The following is a 22,649-nucleotide window of genomic DNA, read 5'->3' as shown; positions in this document are numbered from 1 at the left end:
GTCAGTGGTTAGTTCGATTTACGACCCTCTTGGTTTCTTGGCACCTGTTGTCTTGTCCGCCAAGAAAATCCTCCAAGACCTTTGCAGGAGACGTTTGGGATGGGACGATCCTTTGCCCTCTTCTGTTGCCGGAGAATGGATGGCTTGGCTGGAAGACCTTCACGACTTTGAAAATTGGGAGGTCAGTAGGTGCTTAAAACCTTTGGACTGTGGTCGTCTTGTCTCTGCTCAACTCCACCACTTTGCAGATGCAAGTGAGGAAGGATTTGGGACTGTGACTTATCTGTTGCTCCACGAGGATAGTGGGCAAACTCACAGTGCATTTGTAATGGGAAAGGCACGAGTAGCTCCTTTAAAGCTTGTCACCATTCCCCGTATGGAGCTGACTGCCGCAGTGGTGGCTAGCAGGATGGACAAGTTGTGGAGGAAAGAGCTGCAAATGGACCTCCAAGAGTCAGTCTTTTGGACGGACAGCACTTCTGTTTTAAAATACATAAAAAACGAGACATCCAGATTTAAAATCTTCATAGCAAACATAGTGTCTGAAATATTGAAGGTGTCTAACGTATCCCAGTGGAGATACGTGAATACATCAAACAAACCCTGCGGATCTAGCCTCTAGAGGTGTTAAGGTTCAGTCATTGCTAAAGACTGGTGCGTGGTTCTGTGGTCCGGACTTTCTTCATGAGCCTGAGAGCAGGTGGCCCGAAAATCCTGAGACCTTGGAAGACTCTCTTGTTGGAGACCCAGAGGTCAAGGCTGTGATGGTGAACGCTGCTCAAGTTGAGCAGGTCAGTCCAGTGGAGAAGCTTATCGGCTACTTTTCCTCCTGGCTTCATCTTAAAAGGGCTGTTGGTTGGTTTCTTAAGTTTAAGACTTTGCTTCTGTCTCTGGTGCGACATCGAAAGCTGCTGATCGAAACCCTTTCTGAATCGGACCTAGGTGCTGAGCAGCTGGAGAAAGAGCTACAGGTCCAGATGGAAGGTATTAGGGCTCAAGTGCCAAAGGGTGTCCTGTCCGTGGATGATATGGTTGCAGCAGAGTCAGATATTATCAGGTTTTGTCAAAAAATAATGTTTCCGGAAGAACTAACTTGAAGAAAGGAGAGAGTGTAAGAAGGACGAGTCACCTCTATAAGCTTAACCCGATCCTGGATGGTGGTCTCATTAGGGTTGGAGGACGACTTAGTAGAGCAGCTATGCCAGTGGAAGCAAAACATCCGGTTATACTGGCTAAAGATCAACATATCTCCAATCTTATTCTCTGTCATGTACACCAAGACACAGGCCATGGTGGACGAAACCATATGCTTTCTCATCTGCGTCAGAAGTATTGGATTCCTGGTGCCTGTGTTGCCATCAGAAAGGTTTTGGCTAAGTGTGTCATCTGCCGTAGATTGTCTGCTTCACCTGGACATCAGAGAATGGCTGACCTTCCTCACAACAGAATAACTCCTGATGAGCCTCCTTTCAGTCGAGTTGGTTTGGATTGTTTTGGAACGTTTGAGGTTAAGCGTGGAAGAGTTGTGGTCAAGAGGTATGGACTTATTTTTACATGCTTGGCGATACGAACCATACACCTTGAAGTTCTCTCATCTCTAGACACTGATTCCTTCATCAATGGTTTTAGAAGGTTTTTGGCGAGACGTGGTCAAGTCCTGGAAATCCGTTCGGATAATGGTACTAACTTCGTGGGCGCTGAACGTGAATTGAAGGAGGCTATTGAGAATCTGAACCACAACCTCATAAATGATATGCTGTTACAAAAGAGTGTGAAATGGGTTTTCAATCCCCCAGCAGCGTCACACCATGGAGGTGCTTGGGAGAGGTTGATTCGGTCAGTTCGTAAGGTGCTAAACTCCATTTTGAAGACTCAGACCCTGGACGAAGAAAAATTGATGACGGTGTTTTGTGAGGCTGAATCAATTGTGAATAGCCGTCCAATAACGAAAGCATCGAGAGATCCTCAAGATTTGGAGGCATTAACACCTAACCATCTACTTCTGCTTAAGTCGCAGCCGTTGTTGCCACCAGGATTGTTCGAGAAGGAGGATGTTTACGCTCGTCGTCGTTGGAAACAAGTACAGTATATGTCGGATTTGTTCTGGAAGCGCTGGGTGAAGGAATATCTTCCTGGACTTCAGGAGCGCCAGAAGTGGAATACTGCCAAAAGAAACTTTGTTCCAGGAGATCTTGTCGTGCTAGTGGACGATATGGCACCTCGAAATGCTTGGATTACAGGAAGAATTGTGGATACTGTTCCGGACAAAAATGGACTGGTACGACGTGTATGGATTAAAACTAGAACCAGCTATCTGGACCGGCCAATAACCAAGGTCTGCCTTCTGCTGGAAGCGGAGGGGCAGTGAAGATCTTTGGACATTGTGGTCTTTACATTATTGGACTTTGCAGGACTTTAGAAGACCAGTAGTTCACTTTGTATTTTGATTTGGTGTCTGTCTCCCACGGGATGATGGTGGTGGTTAATTATTATCATTAAATAATTTGGGGCCGGAATGTAGGAGCCATACATTGGGTTTGATTGGTCTTTTATGGTATTTCCCTTTCTTTCTATACTGTTGTGTATGTGCGTGCGCTAAGTGACGTCATCGGTTACTGTGGGTGGCACTGGGGGGGCGTGGTGTTTGTATTAATGTGTGTGTTCACCTGTGTGGCGGGCAAGGGTTTTGGATCATGGCGGCAGGGTGAGCATGGGGTGAAACTTTCTGTTGACCGTCAACGCCACCGTCACTGCACCTTCACACACTGTTACCATCATTGTCCTCCTCAACATCTCCTGTGATTTCACTGAGGTATTTTGTACAGTTCACGAAGAACATCTATTGAAGTAAGTGTTTGTTCCTGGCGAAATAGAGCAATAAAGACCTTTTATAGTGGTTCAGCGTGACGCGTCTTCAGTGTTAACCCACATGTTTTAGCCTGCCGCGGCGTTTGGATTGATTTAGAGTTTATACGCCGCAATACGGGGGTAAATATGCATATATATGTAGGAGAAAACAAACGATATGGTACAAACAAGGAAAAATCAAACTTAACGAATAATATAAAAGGAAAAAGAATGATGGAAAGAGAGAATTAACGAGGGAGAGAGAGAAAGACAGAGAGAGAGAGACAGCTTCACAGCAATTTCACCACAGCCCTCAAGAAATCCACAGTCCCGTTAATCAGGAATAATTCAGACAACCTTTTACAAGCAGTTTGATTGTGAAATGGAATACTTGCATTACTTATGGCTTCTCGTGTAAGAGTCTGAGTTCGAATCGTCGGGGAAGTTCGCTAAGGAGTTGCGGGTCCCGGGAGAATTTCTTTGAAGTTTAGGAAAGTCGCTCCAGAAGTCTGCCGGTTTCTCTCTCCGTGGCTGGGATGCCAAAGGGATCCTTCTCTCAGGGGGGCAAAGGCCGGGATGGTCTTCCTCGTTGTGGCGGAGTGCAAAGAGTTAACGGTCAGTTCCGTTCTTATAGAGGGGATGGCCGACGCCCAGATAGTTGGAAGGATCCAATCAGTCCGGGGAGAGAGAAGGCGCGAGTGTTTCATTGTTTCTGGACCCCCCTCCTCTTGGTTAATCAATAGGGTGGTAATTTTAAGCCTCTATTTCTTAGAAAGCTGGTACTTCTGTAATAATGCACCTTGTTGTAATTTGTGAACGAGATTCGGCACAGTCTGGTCTCTGTGATAACAGAGATACCAAGAACTGTCATTCTGCGACGTGAGCGTACAGATATACAAGATTATCACAGTTACTGGCATACAGGATTTGATTTACATACAGTAAACATCCTAGTTATTCTAATACATCGTATAAATACATGAAATCAACAAATTATATATATTTGAACATTATTGAGACAGTTTTTGGTCCACATGGTTCAAATAACGCATGTGTGTGTGTGTGTGTGACACAAACGTCCCGTGTCTTGGTCTATGTGTGTGCGTTTGCGCCCCCTTCACACAAAAGGGTGTGTGTGCGGACGTGAAGTCATGTGAATGTCTCGGGGCTATAACATTCAACGCTCCATTCTCTTGCAGAAACATTGTGGCTCCTTGGGTTGTTAATTAACTTTAGATAGCCCTATCAACACACAAAAAGTCCTTTGTTTATGGCTGATTTGATTAGGAAAGTCACGAGTTGGTGTCAGGAGGTCCATCCTGTGACCATTTTGCCAAAAGTCTGATTGAATCAAAGCATCATTGCTACACTTGCCTACCCCTGACTTAGAGTTACAAAAATGTCCTCTTAAGGGTACCACCTGTGGTGATTCAGAGACGGATACAATTGCAAGTAAAAGATGATTTAATGATGATGATGATGATGACAGATGAACACAGGTCGGAGACACAAACACTCAGATAGGTGATGACGCAGGGACTTCAGTGGGCAACCCGGTGAATGGTGCGTGGTGCTCGGCGTGCTCAGGAACCAGGAAACAATAAACAATCCAGACGGCGGTGAAAGACACAAGAAGCGGGTCCACGGAGAACGAGATCCGACACACGAGGAGATGAGAGCAGACACGGGAACCAGGACACGACACGACACCGGGAAAGCCACAACGATCTGACAACATGAGATGGGAATTACTGGACATATAAAGGAAACGGGGATTGAACACAGCTGGCGACAATCACGAACACAATGAGTAACCACACCCACACACACACATACACGTCTATATTACCAACAGGGGACCATCACTCCACACTGACCAAGAGGGGACCTGTGTTTCTAGTCATTTTGAAGAAACAAAACTTAGATACAAAATTTTGTTTTAAGGTCTTTTTTCATAATATAACTTCAAATAAGCATTTATTTTTTTATTTTTAAACATGCCAAGAGGGGACCTGACCGATGTCTACCTATCCAACAGGGGACCTCCATAGCCTGCAATGGAGCTGTGTGTGTGAAAGGGAAGAGAGCTGGCAGTCAAGTCTGTCTTCATTATTTAATATATATATATAATTATATAATGTTCACACAGGCATCAGGGAACACAATGAGCACACAACGGAGAAAAAGCCATGTTGTGGACATTACAGAAAATAATTTAAGAAATAAAAAAATTCTTAAAATTAAGAGTTATCTTTAAGAAATTCATTCTCTGTTGTGTCTTCATACTTACAGTATATGATCCGTCCACATCTCTCATTTAAGCTTATTTTCAAGAACACCAACACTGTAAAAAAAAATCAGGTCTCCAATTGAAAATTTTCTAGTGACCGATCACATCTAAATTTTTTAGTTGGCCAAATTGAATTTCTTGAATTTTAATTGAATTAAAGTGCATCAATTTACAGAAAATTTTCAATTGGAGACCCACATTTTTTTTACAGTAAAGGTATTTCAATGTGTGACTTATTTTTGAATAAAACATAGTTTCTGCTCTCTAAAATCCCAAATAATGTCCTTTGTTTTTGAGATTTTTAGAGTGAGTTTTGATTTCTTGCACCAATAAAAAAAATATATATATATAGGACTGGACAAGCAGAAATTGTTCTTTAAGGTAATAATCACAGGTCATCACTTTATATAGTAAATAATGATTATGTTAAACACAATGGCTCGGTCCCCTGTTAGATAGTAAATCACAACACCAGTGTGTTTAATTTGTCATTTCTTGCCATAAACACACTGTAGATATTTAGAGTTTTTATAGCAATAACTGAGTTTTAAGAGTTAAATCAAGCAGAAATATTTCTATAATGTATTAATTGCAGATCCTCTTTGAATAATGATTATGTTAAACACAATGGCTCGGTCCCCTGTTAGATAGTAAATCACGACACCAGTGTGTTTGCTTTGTCATTTCTTGCCATAAACACACTGTAGAGATTTAGAGTTTTTATAGCAATAACTGAGTTTTAAGAGTTAAATCAAGCAGAAATATTTCTCTAATGTATTAATTGCAGATCCTCTTTGAATAATGATTATGTTAAACACAATGACTCGGTCCCCTGTTAGATAGTAAATCACGACACCAGTGTGTTTAATTTGTCATTTCTTGCCATAAACACACTGTGGAGATTTAGAGTTTTTATAGCAATAACTGAGTTTCTTGCCATAAACACACTGTAGATATTTTGAGTTTTTATAGCAATAACTGAGTTTTAAGAGTTAAATCAAGCAGAAATATTTCTATAATGTATAAATTGCAGATCATCTTTGAATAATGATTATGTTAAACACAATGACTCTGTCCCCTGTTAGATAGTAAATCACGACACCAGTGTGTTTGCGTTGTCATTTCTTGCCATAAACACACTGTAGATATTTAGAGTTTTTATAGCAATAACTGAGTTTTAAGAGTTAAATCAAGCAGAAATATTTCTCTAATGTATTAATTGCAGATCCTCTTTGAATAATGGTTATGTTAAACACAATGACTCGGTCCCCTGTTAGATAGTAAATCACGACACCAGTGTGTTTAATTTGTCATTTCTTGCCATAAACACACTGTAGATATTTAGAGTTTTTATAGCAATAACTGAGTTTTAAGAGTTAAATCAAGCAGAAATATTTCTATAATGTATAAATTGCAGATCATCTTTGAATAATGATTATGTTAAACACAATGACTCTGTCCCCTGTTAGATAGTAAATCACGACACCAGTGTGTTTGCGTTGTCATTTCTTGCCATAAACACACTGTAGATATTTAGAGTTTTTATAGCAATAACTGAGTTTTAAGAGTTAAATCAAGCAGAAATATTTCTCTAATGTATTAATTGCAGATCCTCTTTGAATAATGATTATGTTAAACACAATGACTCGGTCCCCTGTTAGATAGTAAATCACGACACCAGTGTGTTTAATTTGTCATTTCTTCATCTCAAACACACTGTAGATATTCACTGTATATATTGAGATAACTCAATTTTATGGTGACTTGCATTAAAATGTTTATCCGTCTCAATTAAATTATTTGAACTGAATGACTTTTAACATTGACACTTTAGTTATTTAACCAACTGATGATTTTCAAGTCAGCAATCAACACACAACTGAGTTTTGACCTCCAAAATCTTATTATAGTGTATTTTTATGGTAAGTATTGGTGTTTTATGTTTTAAATCAAGCAGAAATCACTCTTTAAGGAAACAATTGCAGGTCACACTTTATACAGTGAACATGATTTCCTTAAATTGACTTAAGTCCCCTGTTGGATGGTAAAACACGACACCTGTTTGATTGCTTTGCCATTTCTTGCCATCACAAACACACTGTAGAGATTTTGAAGGTCAGAACTAAATTTTTTGGTGACTTGCATGAAAATCTTCATCCGTCTCAATTAAATTATGTGAACTGAATGTCTTTTAACATTGACACTTTAGTCGAAGATTTTCAACTCAACAATCAACACACAACTGAGTTTTGACCTCCAAAATCATTATACAGTGTATATTAAATTTAAATAAAAAATAAAAATTTCCTTACAAAACAGTTTGACTCAAGTTTGACTCTCTACTGCTTATTCATTATTGTTTATGTTACATGGTCCATGTTTACATTACAGTATAAAATTGTTCCTAAGTTTTCCCCTTTTATATAGATGGTAATGACTAAATATCCTCGCACACCGAAATTTTCACACGTTAAAAAAAAGATCAAGCACGTTTACACACAGCCTCTGAAACTTTCCTTCCTTCATCATAAAAAAAAAATCTGATCAGGTTCAGTTTTCTGCATTTTTCGCATCCATAGCAAGCATTTAAAGAGGGGTTTCAAATTTCTGTGTTATTCATTTTTGTGTTAAAATTTTGAACATAAGTTGAACAGTTTAAAAAAGAAAGTGTGAACCTTCAAATTAGCCATTATAGTTCATAAAGTTTTGCTGGCGTTTGTATCTAATTGAGAAAAGAATGAATGTAAATTGAAAGATGTCGTCATTGAACGCATTTTGTGCCAAAGCAAATAAATGATCCACAGTTTAGCCACATAGGCTGATGTGATCCCTGAGTGAAGAGTTTTGAAAAAGTGATGAGTATTCAGAAATGTGTCCTAGCAGATGTTTAAAAAACCCTGTAATATCACTATTAGTAAGGGATCACTGTATAATATCAGTCTTTAAATGTGAGATATTTAAAGTGAACCTAAAGTATACTTGCAATAGTGTGATTTTAGCACAATTAAATATACTTAATGGATGTTTCGCAAAAGCGTTGTTTAGTGATATTGCGTCCTTGTGTTTCTGCTGTACGTCATCAGCAACTGTCTAAGTTCAATTACAATACTCAAGAACACATGTACAGAGGATGCACAAAAGTACCCGGATGTTATAAGATATATGAGTATAAATAACTCCATACAGATCTATTGTTTTACAAAAATAATCTATTGTTTACAAAAGGAGAAAACGTGTGTACTTTAATGAAAACTTGGACCATGTGACATAAACTGAAGTTAACAGCAAAAAAATATACTATAATGCTGACTGTTGTTAGTGTTTTTTGTTGTATGAGTTAAAAGTGTATATGTTGGGTGAATCCTCATTGTGTTCTGGAAGAATGAGTTGATTTAAGACATCAATGAAGTGTTTTGGTAGTTTTAGCACATTTTGAACGTGAAATTAACTGCTTTGCTTTGAAAGGTGTCCTAGCGATTGTAGCTGAGAGATAGACGTCAAACAGACTCAAACAAAGACCCAGAATTCTGTGGTGTTACAGCACTGTGGCTGCTGTAAATGGCTGCTGTACGGTTTCTTTATGAAATAACAGGCACAATGGCAAAGATATTTCTGCAAAAACTCCAAAGTAATGTTCGGTTGCAGTGAGAAAGTCACAAGAGACAACTAAAAAAACTCATGCGTGTATTTAGCCTAGTGTAGATCTGTTTGCTTACACATCCCCCAAACTCCATTTACATATGAATACAGGAAAGGCCAAAGCCATTGTCTCACAGGTGAGGAAGAAGCCTTACAGAGCTAGCTGTTACACCCATGTCACAGACACAAACTTCTCATCCAAACTAGAGAAAACGCTGGGATTTACCTGGGAAAATTAAATCAATGTACACTTTTTCCAATCCCTACGACACATTTTTCAATACTTGGGTCACTTTTTTAAAACTCTTCACACACTTTTTCACACAAATTCACACAACTGAATTTCAGCTTGGCACAGCAGTTATTTTAGTGTTCAAAATGCACTAAAAAACCAAAAAGGACCCAACAAACACACTTTTTCAATCATAAAACACAGACCTAAAACACATGATCATTACACAATGTTTTCTTCTGTAAAATTTTCTTTTCAAAAAAAGACTTACACTATAATTCACTGCAGTTTATGTTACATGGTCCTTGGTCCAGTACAGTATAACATTATTCCTAAATTTTTCCCTTTTGAATGGATGGCAATGCAATTTAAAAACTAACACCAGCTAAATCTATTTGTTTTGATAGTATTTTAGATTCAAAATATATTTCAATATGGTATTACTGTCGAAATGTAGCAAATGTCTATTTTTTTTTAACATAAGTTTAACAGTTTTGAAAAGAGAATGTAAAAATGTTCAAATTGGCCTGTATAGTACATAATGTTTTGGTGGTGTTTGTGTCAAAGTCAGAAAAGAATGAATGTAAATTGAAAGATGTCGTCATTGAACACATTTTGTGCCCAAAGCAATGATAAATGATCCAGAGTTTAGCCACATAGACTGATGTGATCACTGAGTGAAGACAAAAAGTGAACAGTGAAAAAATGATGAGGATTGAGAAATGTGTCCCAGCAAATGTAAAAAAATAAAATAAAAATAAAACTGTTGACATGTTTTAAATTGTTTTAAAAATTAAATTAAATATATTTTCATCTTATTAGAAGTGATATTTTCTTGGTGTTTAGCCCCACAGCTTTCTGCATATCGCTTTACGTTGTTTTTTTTTTATTGCATTGGCCAATACTAAATTGATATGTTAAAAACTGTGAATCATTTTTCATTGCTTTCACACAAAATGCATTCAATGACCACATTTTCCAAAATCCACGAACACTTTTGTTATTCGTACCTAACTATCTGCAAAACTATATATTTTTAGCACATTCTTTGAATGCTAACACACTGCTTTCAAAACTGATCAAACACATTCAAGTCAGAACGATGATCAACTCATTTCTGCAGGAATTATACTGAAATATAAAATCTTAAAATCCAAAGGGACCCACTTTATATTAGGTGGCCTTAACTACTATGTACTAACATTTTAATTATCCATTTGATACAATGCACTTATTGTGTACATACATGTCTTTACATTGTACTTACATTTTTAAATATACCTGCATGTAATTACATCTGTAATTAATTTCTGTAGTTACATTTGTAATTACACTGTTGACACTTCCCTTACATCTAACCCTACCTTTAAACTTACCAATACAACCATACCTGACCCTACCCGTATCCCACCTCAATATCAGCAAAAGTGTTTTGCAATACAATATGAACACAATAAGTACATTGTACCTATTTAAGTACATAGTAGTTAAGGCCCCCTAATATAAAGTGGGGCAATCTAAAGTCATAATTTATCATTGATTTGGCATAAAATACATTCAATGGCGACATCTTTCGATTTATAAGAATTATTTTCTTACTTCAACACAAACACCACCAAAACATTATGAACTGTATAGGCCAATTTGAAAAATTTTTGATTCTCTTTTCAAAACTCCCTAACTTATGTTCAAAACTTAACTAAAATTAATAAAAATAAAAAAAAAACAATTTGCTACATTTCGGCAGTATTACCATATTGAAATATTGGGTGATTCTTTTGAATCCTCAGAATCCTTTTTGGTAGTTTTAGTGCATTTTGAACACTAAAATAACTGCTGTGCCAAGCTGAAATTCAGTTGTGTGAATTTGTGTGAAAAAGTGTGTGAAGAGTTTTAAAAAAGTGACCCAAGTATTGAAAAATGTGTCGTAGGGATTGGAAAAAGTGTACATTGATTTAATTTTCCCAGGTAAATCCCAGCGTTTTCTCTAGTTTGGATGAGAAGTTTGTGTCTGTGACATGGGTGTAACAGCTAGCTCTGTAAGGCTTCTTCCTCACCTGTGAGACAATGGCTTTGGCCTTTCCTGTATTCATATGTAAATGGAGTTTGGGGGATGTGTAAGCAAACAGATCTACACTAGGCTAAATACACGCATGAGTTTTTTTAGTTGTCTCTTGTGACTTTCTCACTGCAACCGAACATTACTTTGGAGTTTTTGCAGAAATATCTTTGCCATTGTGCCTGTTATTTCATAAAGAAACCGTACAGCAGCCATTTACAGCAGCCACAGTGCTGTAACACCACAGAATTCTGGGTCTTTGTTTGAGTCTGTTTGACGTCTATCTCTCAGCTACAATCGCTAGGACACCTTTCAAAGCAAAGCAGTTAATTTCACGTTCAAAATGTGCTAAAACTACCAAAACACTTCATTGATGTCTTAAATCAACTCATTCTTCCAGAACACAATGAGGATTCACCCAACATATACAATTTTAACTCCTACAACAAAAAACACTAACAACAGTCAGCATTATAGTATATTTTTTTGCTGTTAACTTCAGTTTATGTCACATGGTCCAAGTTTACATTAAAGTACACACGTTTTCTCCTTTTGTAAACAATAGATTATTTTTGTAAAACAATAGATCTAAAGACTGATATTATACAGTGATCCCTTACTAATAGTGATATTACAGGGTTTTTTAAACATCTGCTAGGACACATTTCTGAATACTCATCACTTTTTCAAAACTCTTCACTCAGGGATCACATCAGCCTATGTGGCTAAACTGTGGATCATTTATTTGCTTTGGCACAAAATGCGTTCAATGACGACATCTTTCAATTTACATTCATTCTTTTCTCAATTAGATACAAACGCCAGCAAAACTTTATGAACTATAATGGCTAATTTGAAGGTTCACACTTTCTTTTTTAAACTGTTCAACTTATGTTCAAAATTTTAACACAAAAATGAATAACACAGAAATTTGAAACCCCTCTTTAAATGCTTGCTATGGATGCGAAAAATGCAGAAAACTGAACCTGATCAGATTTTTTTTTTATGATGAAGGAAGGAAAGTTTCAGAGGCTGTGTGTAAACGTGCTTGATCTTTTTTTTAACGTGTGAAAATTTCGGTGTGCGAGGATATTTAGTCATTACCATCTATATAAAAGGGGAAAACTTAGGAACAATTTTATACTGTAATGTAAACATGGACCATGTAACATAAACAATAATGAATAAGCAGTAGAGAGTCAAACTTGAGTCAAACTGTTTTGTAAGGAAATTTTTATTTTTTATTTAAATTTAATATACACTGTATAATGATTTTGGAGGTCAAAACTCAGTTGTGTGTTGATTGTTGAGTTGAAAATCTTCGACTAAAGTGTCAATGTTAAAAGACATTCAGTTCACATAATTTAATTGAGACGGATGAAGATTTTCATGCAAGTCACCAAAAAATTTAGTTCTGACCTTCAAAATCTCTACAGTGTGTTTGTGATGGCAAGAAATGGCAAAGCAATCAAACAGGTGTCGTGTTTTACCATCCAACAGGGGACTTAAGTCAATTTAAGGAAATCATGTTCACTGTATAAAGTGTGACCTGCAATTGTTTCCTTAAAGAGTGATTTCTGCTTGATTTAAAACATAAAACACCAATACTTACCATAAAAATACACTATAATAAGATTTTGGAGGTCAAAACTCAGTTGTGTGTTGATTGCTGACTTGAAAATCATCAGTTGGTTAAACAACTAAAGTGTCAATGTTAAAAGTCATTCAGTTCACATAATTTAATTGAGACGGATAAACATTTTAATGCAAGTCACCATACAATTGAGTTATCTCAATATATACAGTGAATATCTACAGTGTGTTTGAGATGAAGAAATGACAAAGCAAACACACTGGTGTCGTGATTTACTATCTAACAGGGGACCGAGTCATTGTGTTTAACATAATCATTATTTAAAGAGGATCTGCAATTAATACATTAGATAAATATTTCTGCTTGATTTAACTCTTAAAACTCAGTTATTGCTATAAAAACTCTAAATCTCTACAGTGTGTTTATGATGGCAAGAAATGACAAATTAAACACACTGGTGTCGTGATTTACTATCTAACAGGGGACCGAGTCATTGTGTTTAACATAATCATTATTCAAAGAGGATCTGCAATTAATACATTAGAGAAATATTTCTGCTTGATTTAACTCTTAAAACTCAGTTATTGCTATAAAAACTCTAAATCTCTACAGTGTGTTTATGGCAAGAAATGACAAATTAAACACACTGGTGTTGTGATTTACTATCTAACAGGGGACCGAGTCATTGTGTTTAACATAATCATTATTTAAAGAGGATCTGCAATTAATACATTAGATAAATATTTCTGCTTGATTTAACTCTTAAAACTCAGTTATTGCTATAAAAACTCTAAATCTCTACAGTGTGTTTATGATGGCAAGAAATGACAAATTAAACACACTGGTGTCGTGATTTACTATCTAACAGGGGACCGATTCATTGTGTTTAACATAATCATTATTCAAAGAGGATCTGCAATTAATACATTAGAGAAATATTTCTGCTTGATTTAACTCTTAAAACTCAGTTATTGCTATAAAAACTCTAAATCTCTACAGTGTGTTTATGGCAAGAAATGACAAATTAAACACACTGGTGTCGTGATTTACTATCTAACAGGGGACCGAGTCATTGTGCTTAACATAATCATTATTCAAAGAGGATCTGCAATTAATACATTAGAGAAATATTTCTGCTTGATTTAACTCTTAAAACTCAGTTATTGCTATAAAAACTCTAAATCTCTACAGTGTGTTTATGGCAAGAAATGACAAATTAAACACACTGGTGTTGTGATTTACTATCTAACAGGGGACCGAGCCATTGTGTTTAACATAATCATTATTCAAAGATGATCTGCAATTAATACATTAGAGAAATGTTTCTGCTTGATTTAACTCTTAAAACTCAGTTATTGCTATAAAAACTCTAAATCTCCACAGTGTGTTTATGGCAAGAAATGACAAATTAAACACACTGGTGTCGTGATTTACTATCTAACAGGGGACCGAGTCATTGTGTTTAACATAATCATTATTCAAAGAGGATCTGCAATTAATACATTAGAGAAATGTTTCTGCTTGATTTAACTCTTAAAACTCAGTTATTGCTATAAAAACTCTAAATCTCTACAGTGTGTTTATGATGGCAAGAAATGACAAATTAAACACACTGGTGTCGTGATTTACTATCTAACAGGGGACCGAGCCATTGTGTAAATCATAAATAAATCAAAAGTGGTTTGTTTAAAAAACTCATAAATGTATAAGGTGGTAAGTTGGGCCTTTTACATCCCATTTTACATGGGGCAAAAGTCACACATTATTTATACAAATACATGAGCTAAAATGTTTTTTTTTTAATAATGTCTTAACACTTGTTTAAAAGAATAGTAAAGTTTGTACTATTTTCTGTTTATTTTGATAAATACAATAATATTCAATGAATATAGGCTACTGTCATTAAAATATATTAAAATAAAAAATACAAAAACAAAACTTCTAATTACATTCTGGTTGTTTAGATTTTTAAATCCTTTTTTCTTGGATTCTGTGTAGAATTTAATTGTAATGTAATGCAAAGTTTGAAACTAGTCAGGGTATCTAGTAAAGAGATGTAATGCTTGTTCCTTTAGTAAGCAGCCTGTTAAACAGCAGAGTCTCTCTGGGACAGCAGGCCATTCAAACAATAGAGGAGTGTGTGTGAACGACGTGTGTTTAAGAGCCCTTACAGTTCCTGCTCCAGCCTACAGGGGAGCTGCTGAGTATGACCTTAAACACACACACACACTTAGGTCCCCACTTGGTCATAAGTTTTAAAAAAATTACCAGAGTGTTTTTACTTAATTTTCACATGATTTAAACACACACACTTGTAGGTCCCCACTTGGTCAAAAGTAAAAAAAATCACCAGAGCGTTTTTTTAGTGTTTTTACTTGATTTTAACATGATTTAAAGCATGACCAACAGGGGACCTGAAAAATGTCCCCTCTTGGCTCAGAGGTCCCCTGTTAGTGAGTGTGTTACGACACCAAGGTCCCCTGTTAGATAGGTAGACAAGTACACACACACACACACACACACACACACACACACATAACAGAAATGAGACAGCTGATTCATGAACCGTGACAGTACCCTCTCCCCTAGGAACGCCTCCTGGCACCTTTGGACGAAAGCGTGAGCGGAGGGGACCGCGACTTCGGATTCCAGACTCGGAAAAATTGGTGGCTGGTACCCTAAACTACACTTAAACGGAGAGAGGCCCGTAGATGACACTGGTAACGAGTTATGGGCGTACTCCACCATAGAAAGTTGTTGGCTCCAGGACGAAGGATTCTTGGCTACCAAACATCGCAACGTTCTCTCAAGATCCTGGTTGGCTCGCTCAGACTGACCATTGGTCTGGGGATGATAACCCGAAGACAGACTAACCGTGGCCCCCAATAATTTACAGAACTCCTGCCAAAATTTGGACACAAATTGGGAACCTCTGTCAGAAACCACATCTGTCGGGAGGCCATGTAACCGAAAGACATGATCAATGACCGCGACCGCTGTCTCCTTGGCTGAAGGTAATTTGGCAAGGGGATGAAATGTGCCGCCTTCGAAAACCGGTCCACTACGGTTAAAACAACCGTCATGCCTTTGGAGGGCGGGAGGGCGGTGACAAAATCTAGCGCGATGTGGGACCAGGGTCTCGAAGGGACAGACAGCAGTCGAAGTAACCCATCCGGAGGTCGATTAGATGTCTTACCAGTGGCGCATACAGAACAAGCCAAAACAAAATCATGAATGTCGCGAGCCATTAACGGCCACCAGAATCGTTGCTTAACCAAATAACTGGTGCGAGTCACTCCCGGATGACAAGCCACGTTGGAGCAATGACCCCACCGAATAACGTCGGACCGTAACCCCTCCGGAACAAACAACCGATTCGGTGGACAACCGGGCGGAGGCGTTACCCCTTCTATAGCCGTCTTGACCTTCAACTCGACCTCCCATACGAGTGTGGAGATAACTACTTTCTCAGGTAAAATGCACTCGGGAGTAACCGGGCGTTCGGATGGATCAAAAATACGAGATAAAGAGTCGAGTCTGCTGTTCATGAGCGGTCACACGATTTAGACGAGCATCAACCCTCAGCGCCAGCTCCACCAGGCCATCCAGGGTCTTAGGAAGGTCCAGGATGTAAATCTCCCTTTGAACGCGGTCAGCCAACCCATGCAGGAACATGTCCCACTGCGCCTCCTCGTTCCACTGACACTCTGCGGCCAGGGTGCGGAACTGGATGGAGTAATCCGACACCAAGCCATTACCTTGACGTAGATCAGCGAGTAATCTGGCCGCCTCCTTACCCGCTACCGCTCGATCAAACACTCTTCTCATCTCCGTGGAGAGTGCCAGGAACGAGGCGCAGCAGACGTTTTGGTTCTCCCACACCGCCGTTCCCCAGAGAGCCGCCTTCCCCGACAGAAGTGTCAACACGAACGCCACTTTAGACTGCTCCGTGAAAAAGGTTTGTGGCTGCAACGCAAAGTGCACGGAACATGCTGTGAGAAAAGCCCTACAATACTCGGGCTCACCTAGGCATGTGCCGGTATCAAATTTTCATGTTGCGATTAATTGCTGAAGCTTTTATCACGGTATACGGTATTATCACGATATTGAAATAAGTTGCAAAAAAAGTGTTGTCATACTATAACAGGTTAAACCACTTTCTTATAACAAAATAACCAAACATTTAAATACAATAAAGCAATACACAAAAATGTATAAAGTAAACAAATATTTAAAACAGATTAAAGTGCAAAAGAATTATAAAGAACAATAGGTATGCTGAAATGTACATTTAACTAAGATTAATACATGCTTTAGAAGTATTTTTCATTGTCAGTTTGTTAATGAAGGAACTAATGTTAAATACTGGAGCCTTGTAAAGTGTGTGATTGAACAACAGTCAGAACATATTCAAACAATATCTAGGGCATGTAATTTAGTCCAGATTAAAATATAAAATGCAAGGTTGAAAATTAATAGCCTTAAGTCTTTAAGTATTATGTATTAGGTTATGTGATTACTGGAGAAACGGCTGCATTTCTGCTGTTCCGTCAGCGCCCTCTGCTGTCGAAGAGTGAATGTGCACTTCAGCGCATCTCCTCATTCCGCCATGTGCTCGGCTCATGCACGGTCTGTTTACATCAGTGCACGTTCCTCTTTGACGTGTTTTTCATTTTAAACGGTTGATGGGTAAAGTATTCTTAAAATTCATTCAAAAAATCTGAATAATTCGTAATAAATAATTATTCACGGTATTTTGAAGTGCCCACGATAACAATATTGTGCATGTTCATTATTGCGGTATATCGTATTACCGTTTACCGGCACATGTCTAGGCTCACCTGAATATTTCTCAGGCGTGGGCAGACGAGGTTCCGGCTGATACTCTTGCAGAGGCGGGGAGGGCTGAACGGGGGGTGTGGGCGGCGCAGTGGGAACATGAAGAAGTTGGAGCTGTTGGGTGAGCTCGGACACCTGCGTCACGAGTGCTTGAACCGCCAGACCTGTGTTAGCGATGTCCACTCCTTGTTGATCCATTCTAGTGACGCTATGAGTGAGGAAGTCACTCAAAGTGATCTCACTTGCTGCATCCATGATGTGGTCAGATCGTTCTGTGGTGATTCAGAGACGGATACAATTGCAAGTAAAAGATGATTTAATGATGATGATGATGATGACAGATGAACACAGGTCGGAGACACAAACACTCAGATAGGTGATGACGCAGGGACTTCAGTGGGCAACCCGGTGAATGGTGCGTGGTGCTCGGCGTGCTCAGGAACCAGGAAACAATAAACAATCCAGACGGCGGTGAAAGACACAAGAAGCGGGTCCACGGAGAACGAGATCCGACACACGAGGAGATGAGAGCAGACACGGGAACCAGGACACGACACGACACCGGGAAAGCCACAACGATCTGACAACATGAGATGGGAATTACTGGACATATAAAGGAAACGGGGATTGAACACAGCTGGCGACAATCACGAACACAATGAGTAACTACACCCACACACAGACACACACACACACATAACAGAAATGAGACAGCTGATTCATGAACCGTGACACCACCCCAGTGACGGACACTTGTACCTTAACCCTTTAAGACCTAAGGGTATTTTTACAATTAATTTTCCGCCTGGTGTTATTTACTAAAAAAGCTTGTAAAACATCAACCCTGTTGTGCACAGACAATTGACACACCTCTTTTTTTTCAAGACAAGTTGCACTGTCAGTATATTTGTGTTGCATTGATGTCACCTGAATGTAAAATAAGTTATGGGACCATAAAGACAAATGAAAACATAAAACGGAAATTGAATCACTCAAATATTTATTGAAAACACACACAAATAAATAAAAGCTAAGCATATTTCCTCTGGAAAACAGTTTGTTCAAGTCTTTGGAGTCCTGGAACTCAGGAATAAACATGATAACTTATACAGAACCAAAACTATTTACATTTTTCCAAAAAAAGTCCAGGCGCTTTTGGCCTCTTTGGATTTTGGATATTTACTGGTGCCAAGCCTCAAAACAGTTCCTATCAGGAACTTCTCCTCAAACTTTCTCCTCAAACTTTGTCCACAAAACTACTCAAAACTGCAGCGCGTCTCTCTCTCTCTATCCTCAACACTAGCCGTGCGTCTCTATCTCTCCACAATAACAGAGCTGTGGTTCTTGCGTAATGACGCACACCAACGTGGATGACGGATCAGCCTGTCATTGGTCAAACCCTCATCCAAAATGGCAGCTAGCATCGCGCTAGCGGCAAAAATGACGGAAAATGTATAAATTATGGACATCAAGTGGATATATCTTGGATGTAAGCGTTTTGATTTATTGCTGAACAACTCCAAAAAGATGCACATGTTCCAGGCTGGATAGAAACCTTCTGTAAAGGCTACAAAGACACCAAAGACACCCCCGTGATGGCTAGCTCGTTAGCTTTCTGCTGGGAAAAACGGTAAGAAAATCGATAAAAGTTTCATGAAATAATATAGATATTTATCGGAGGTGCCGTGTGATGTCGTGGGCGATGCCGTCGGGCTCTGAGGGTTAAAAGGTAACATTTTTTACTCTTTTTTTTGAGAGTGTAGACAGGAGCTTTGTTATGTAGGGATTTATAAACGAAGAGGAGAATTTTAAAGTCTATTCTCTGACAAATCGGCAACTAGTGAAGGGATTTAAGAATAGGAGTGATGTGTTCATGTTTACGACACTTTAAAAGAAGTCTGGCAGCAGCATTTTGGACAAGCTGAAGTCGCGCAATTTGAGATTTAGATATACCGCAAAAAAAGGAATTACAGTAATCTAGACGCGACGTGACAAACGCATGAACAGCCATTTAGAGAGTTTTTGGGGAGAGAAAGTTTTTAATTTTGGACAGTAGACGAAGCTGATAAAAACTGGATCCAACAACAGAGGAGATATGTTTGTCAAATTTTAAAAGCTGGTCAAAAATAATACCTAGGTTCTGCACCCGTGTCGATCTAAGGGCAGATAAACTTTCTAGCTCAGGGCTTATACACTGAGAGTTTTCATAAGGACTGAATACAATCACCTCAGTCTTGTCCTCGTTTAAGGCGAGACACTACAGGTGAATAGGGATTTTTTTTAAATTACAAGATATCACTTTGAAACTTCTCCAGTTTATTACTGGCATAAACATAAGAAAAAAATGTATTACACTTTTTGTGTAAATTAATGTTTTAATATGCAAATGAGGCCTTATATACTTAAATATACGCTCATTTGCATACTTTTCCAAAAACAAAATCTGGAAATTGGAAAGGACCATGTTTAAAATTCTTGGTTCTATTTGTTGACATGTTAGATGAGAGGGCTTTTACAGAGGGGATTCTGGATATCTTATTTTGTGCTTTAGTAAATTAGAGAATACTGACAATAGCCTTAAAAAATAAATTTTCGCCATGTTTTTTGGAGTTAAAGGACCTATAACTCAGGATAGGAATGATATATCAACAAATCCCTCTGTAAAAGCCTTCAGAATATAGTTCAGTATAAGACTGCAAAAGTTGGTGCTTGTAGGTGCTACTGAAGTGGATATATCTGATTCTGAGTGTGAGAAAAAACTCATTTTGAGAAAACGGCCTTTAAAGTTTTATACTGTATAACTGCATACATTTCTATTAAACCCCCAACCTACAAACAAAATATATATATTCAGTTCATTAATATCAGTAGTGTATAATATTTAAAACACGTGGAAATTGATAAATGAATAAATGATTAATAGCAATAGCTACTAGAGAACTACCTTAAGAGAACTACCTTAACAAACCAATGACAAAAAAACTGCAGATGAACTGTCCCTGTTTGTTGTATTGGTCCATCTATAACTATTTGAATCTAATTCTGACGGGGTTTCGTCGTCTAATCTGTTGTTGTTTACTTTCTTTTTACTAGCTCTTGCTACTTGGTCTTTTTCTGTGAGCGTTTATGAGCCGATTTCAGCGTTGTCTGCACTTTCTCTCAGGCGGAGACACAAGCAATCGGCAGCGCGTGAGAAATTCACATCGACCAATCAGATGGGGTTTTTGGCTGCAAACTTTCGCGGTTGGTTAGTTCTACAAAGGAAATGTCCATATTTGGATTAGCCAGCGCTGTCTGTGAGACTGAGAGCTTTATAATGATACCAGGCATGACATGTTTCTGTGAATGGAGACGGCACGAGAGCTCGCGCTAGAATAACGTTTGATGATTTCGGGTAGAAATCTAAAGGCGCACGGTGACAAAATATAATGAAATAACCACCTTAATGAGTAATGTTGACATTTTTTTTATTTTGACATGAAAGCTTACATGTTAAGGGAGCAAACTGGCCCAAAATCTCAAAATTGACCACTGCATGAAAAAACGATGTTTTCACCTGCCGTGTCTCGCCTTAAGAAGAGGAAGTTTTGGGCTAGCCATAATTTAACCTCCTCTAAACATTGGAGAAGAGAGGTGATTGCAGTGGAATTGTTTTTCTTGACTGGAAGATAGATTTGAGTGTCATATGCGTAGAAATGAAAGGACACATAAATGTACATTTAAATAGTTTATTAAACATTTTCTAAATTATCTTATGAACCACAGACAAGTCCTAAATTACTGGTTTGTAAATAATGTCATACTTAATTTAGAAATGATAAATTGATCATTAACAAAGTAATACAATTATGAAACACATTATAGATATGCTTATAAATCACGAACAAATCTTTTACAGTTGTATTTATAAACTGCTTATTAATGTCTATTAATGCTTTATAAATGATGAATGAACTATTTACTAATGCTTAACTAATGATTCATAGTGTGGGTTATTATAAAGTGTTACCGAAACAAATTACAAGCAAGCAAATCTGCAGTTTGTTTCATCCTGTCTGTCTAATACCTTAAGAAACATAGTCACGAAAGTGTTCTCCCTTTAAGTGCACTTATTATTTTATTATTTTTATTAAACATTTTCTGCAATTACAGTTTTTAAAATAAAAATATACTTTACACTACAAGTACACTACAAGTGCATATTCATCACAATTGTAATGAATTGCAAGTGCATTTCTGTTTCACAGTGGTACAGCTATATTTTCACAAATGTTGAATGACTTTAAATCATGAGTAGCTTAACAAACCACAGATTTCCAGCACTGGTGACATGTAACATATTTCTCTCAAATATTCAAGACTTGACATAGATATCCAGTGTCAATTTGTTTTGGTATTTGAGTCAAAGATTCTCAGACTCATGCAAGAGGTAATTATGGGCCAGAAACAAGTTGGATTCAATCTGACATCTGAGCACAAGAGAACATGAGGATTTGGATTCATGGCATGGAGCTGGTCGTATTGCAGGTGCCATCGTGACACAGGGGCGCTGGAGGCGGCAGAGTAATCAAAGCTGCTGTCCATCCAAGAGATACACATGCACACAACTCATCTGGCGGAGACGCTGACTGATAACCATCCACCCGTCGATCTGTCACAGGGCCACAGCTGCCGGCCTCTTCAGACCCTCAGAACAGCCACTGACGCTGCCGATAAGCAAACACGCCATTAATTGCACCTAACATGTGTTGACAGTAGATCTGTCGTGCTTTTCTGCCAAGATAAAACCCATCAAATAAGGCTGAATGTGCTTTACAAATAGTAGGTTCTGTTTTTTCTCTTCGTCCAGTTAGCAAATTACAAATATCCCTCTTTACCTCCGACTCCATCTTTACCAGCACCGCAAATGTCAGCGGCACTTAAATCTGCGGCAACATTTAATAAAGTGTTAATTAAACGGGGTGGCAGGGATAAAGAAGGATGGACCGTCTACGGTCATTTGTCAGGATGCCCGTCTTCACCTGGATCAGAATTAATGCTTCAGAGCACCGACAAAACCGTGTATCATTGCTGTCTGACATTTCTAAATAACGCTCTATTGCTTAAATTGAGCTTAAATGCTCTAATATATTTTCTTGCAAGTCATTAA

Source organism: Gobio gobio (assembly GCF_949357685.1).
Source record: "Gobio gobio genome assembly, chromosome: 2".
Lineage (NCBI taxonomy): Eukaryota > Metazoa > Chordata > Actinopteri > Cypriniformes > Gobionidae > Gobio > Gobio gobio.
Note: the sequence above shows the minus strand (reverse complement) of the source record.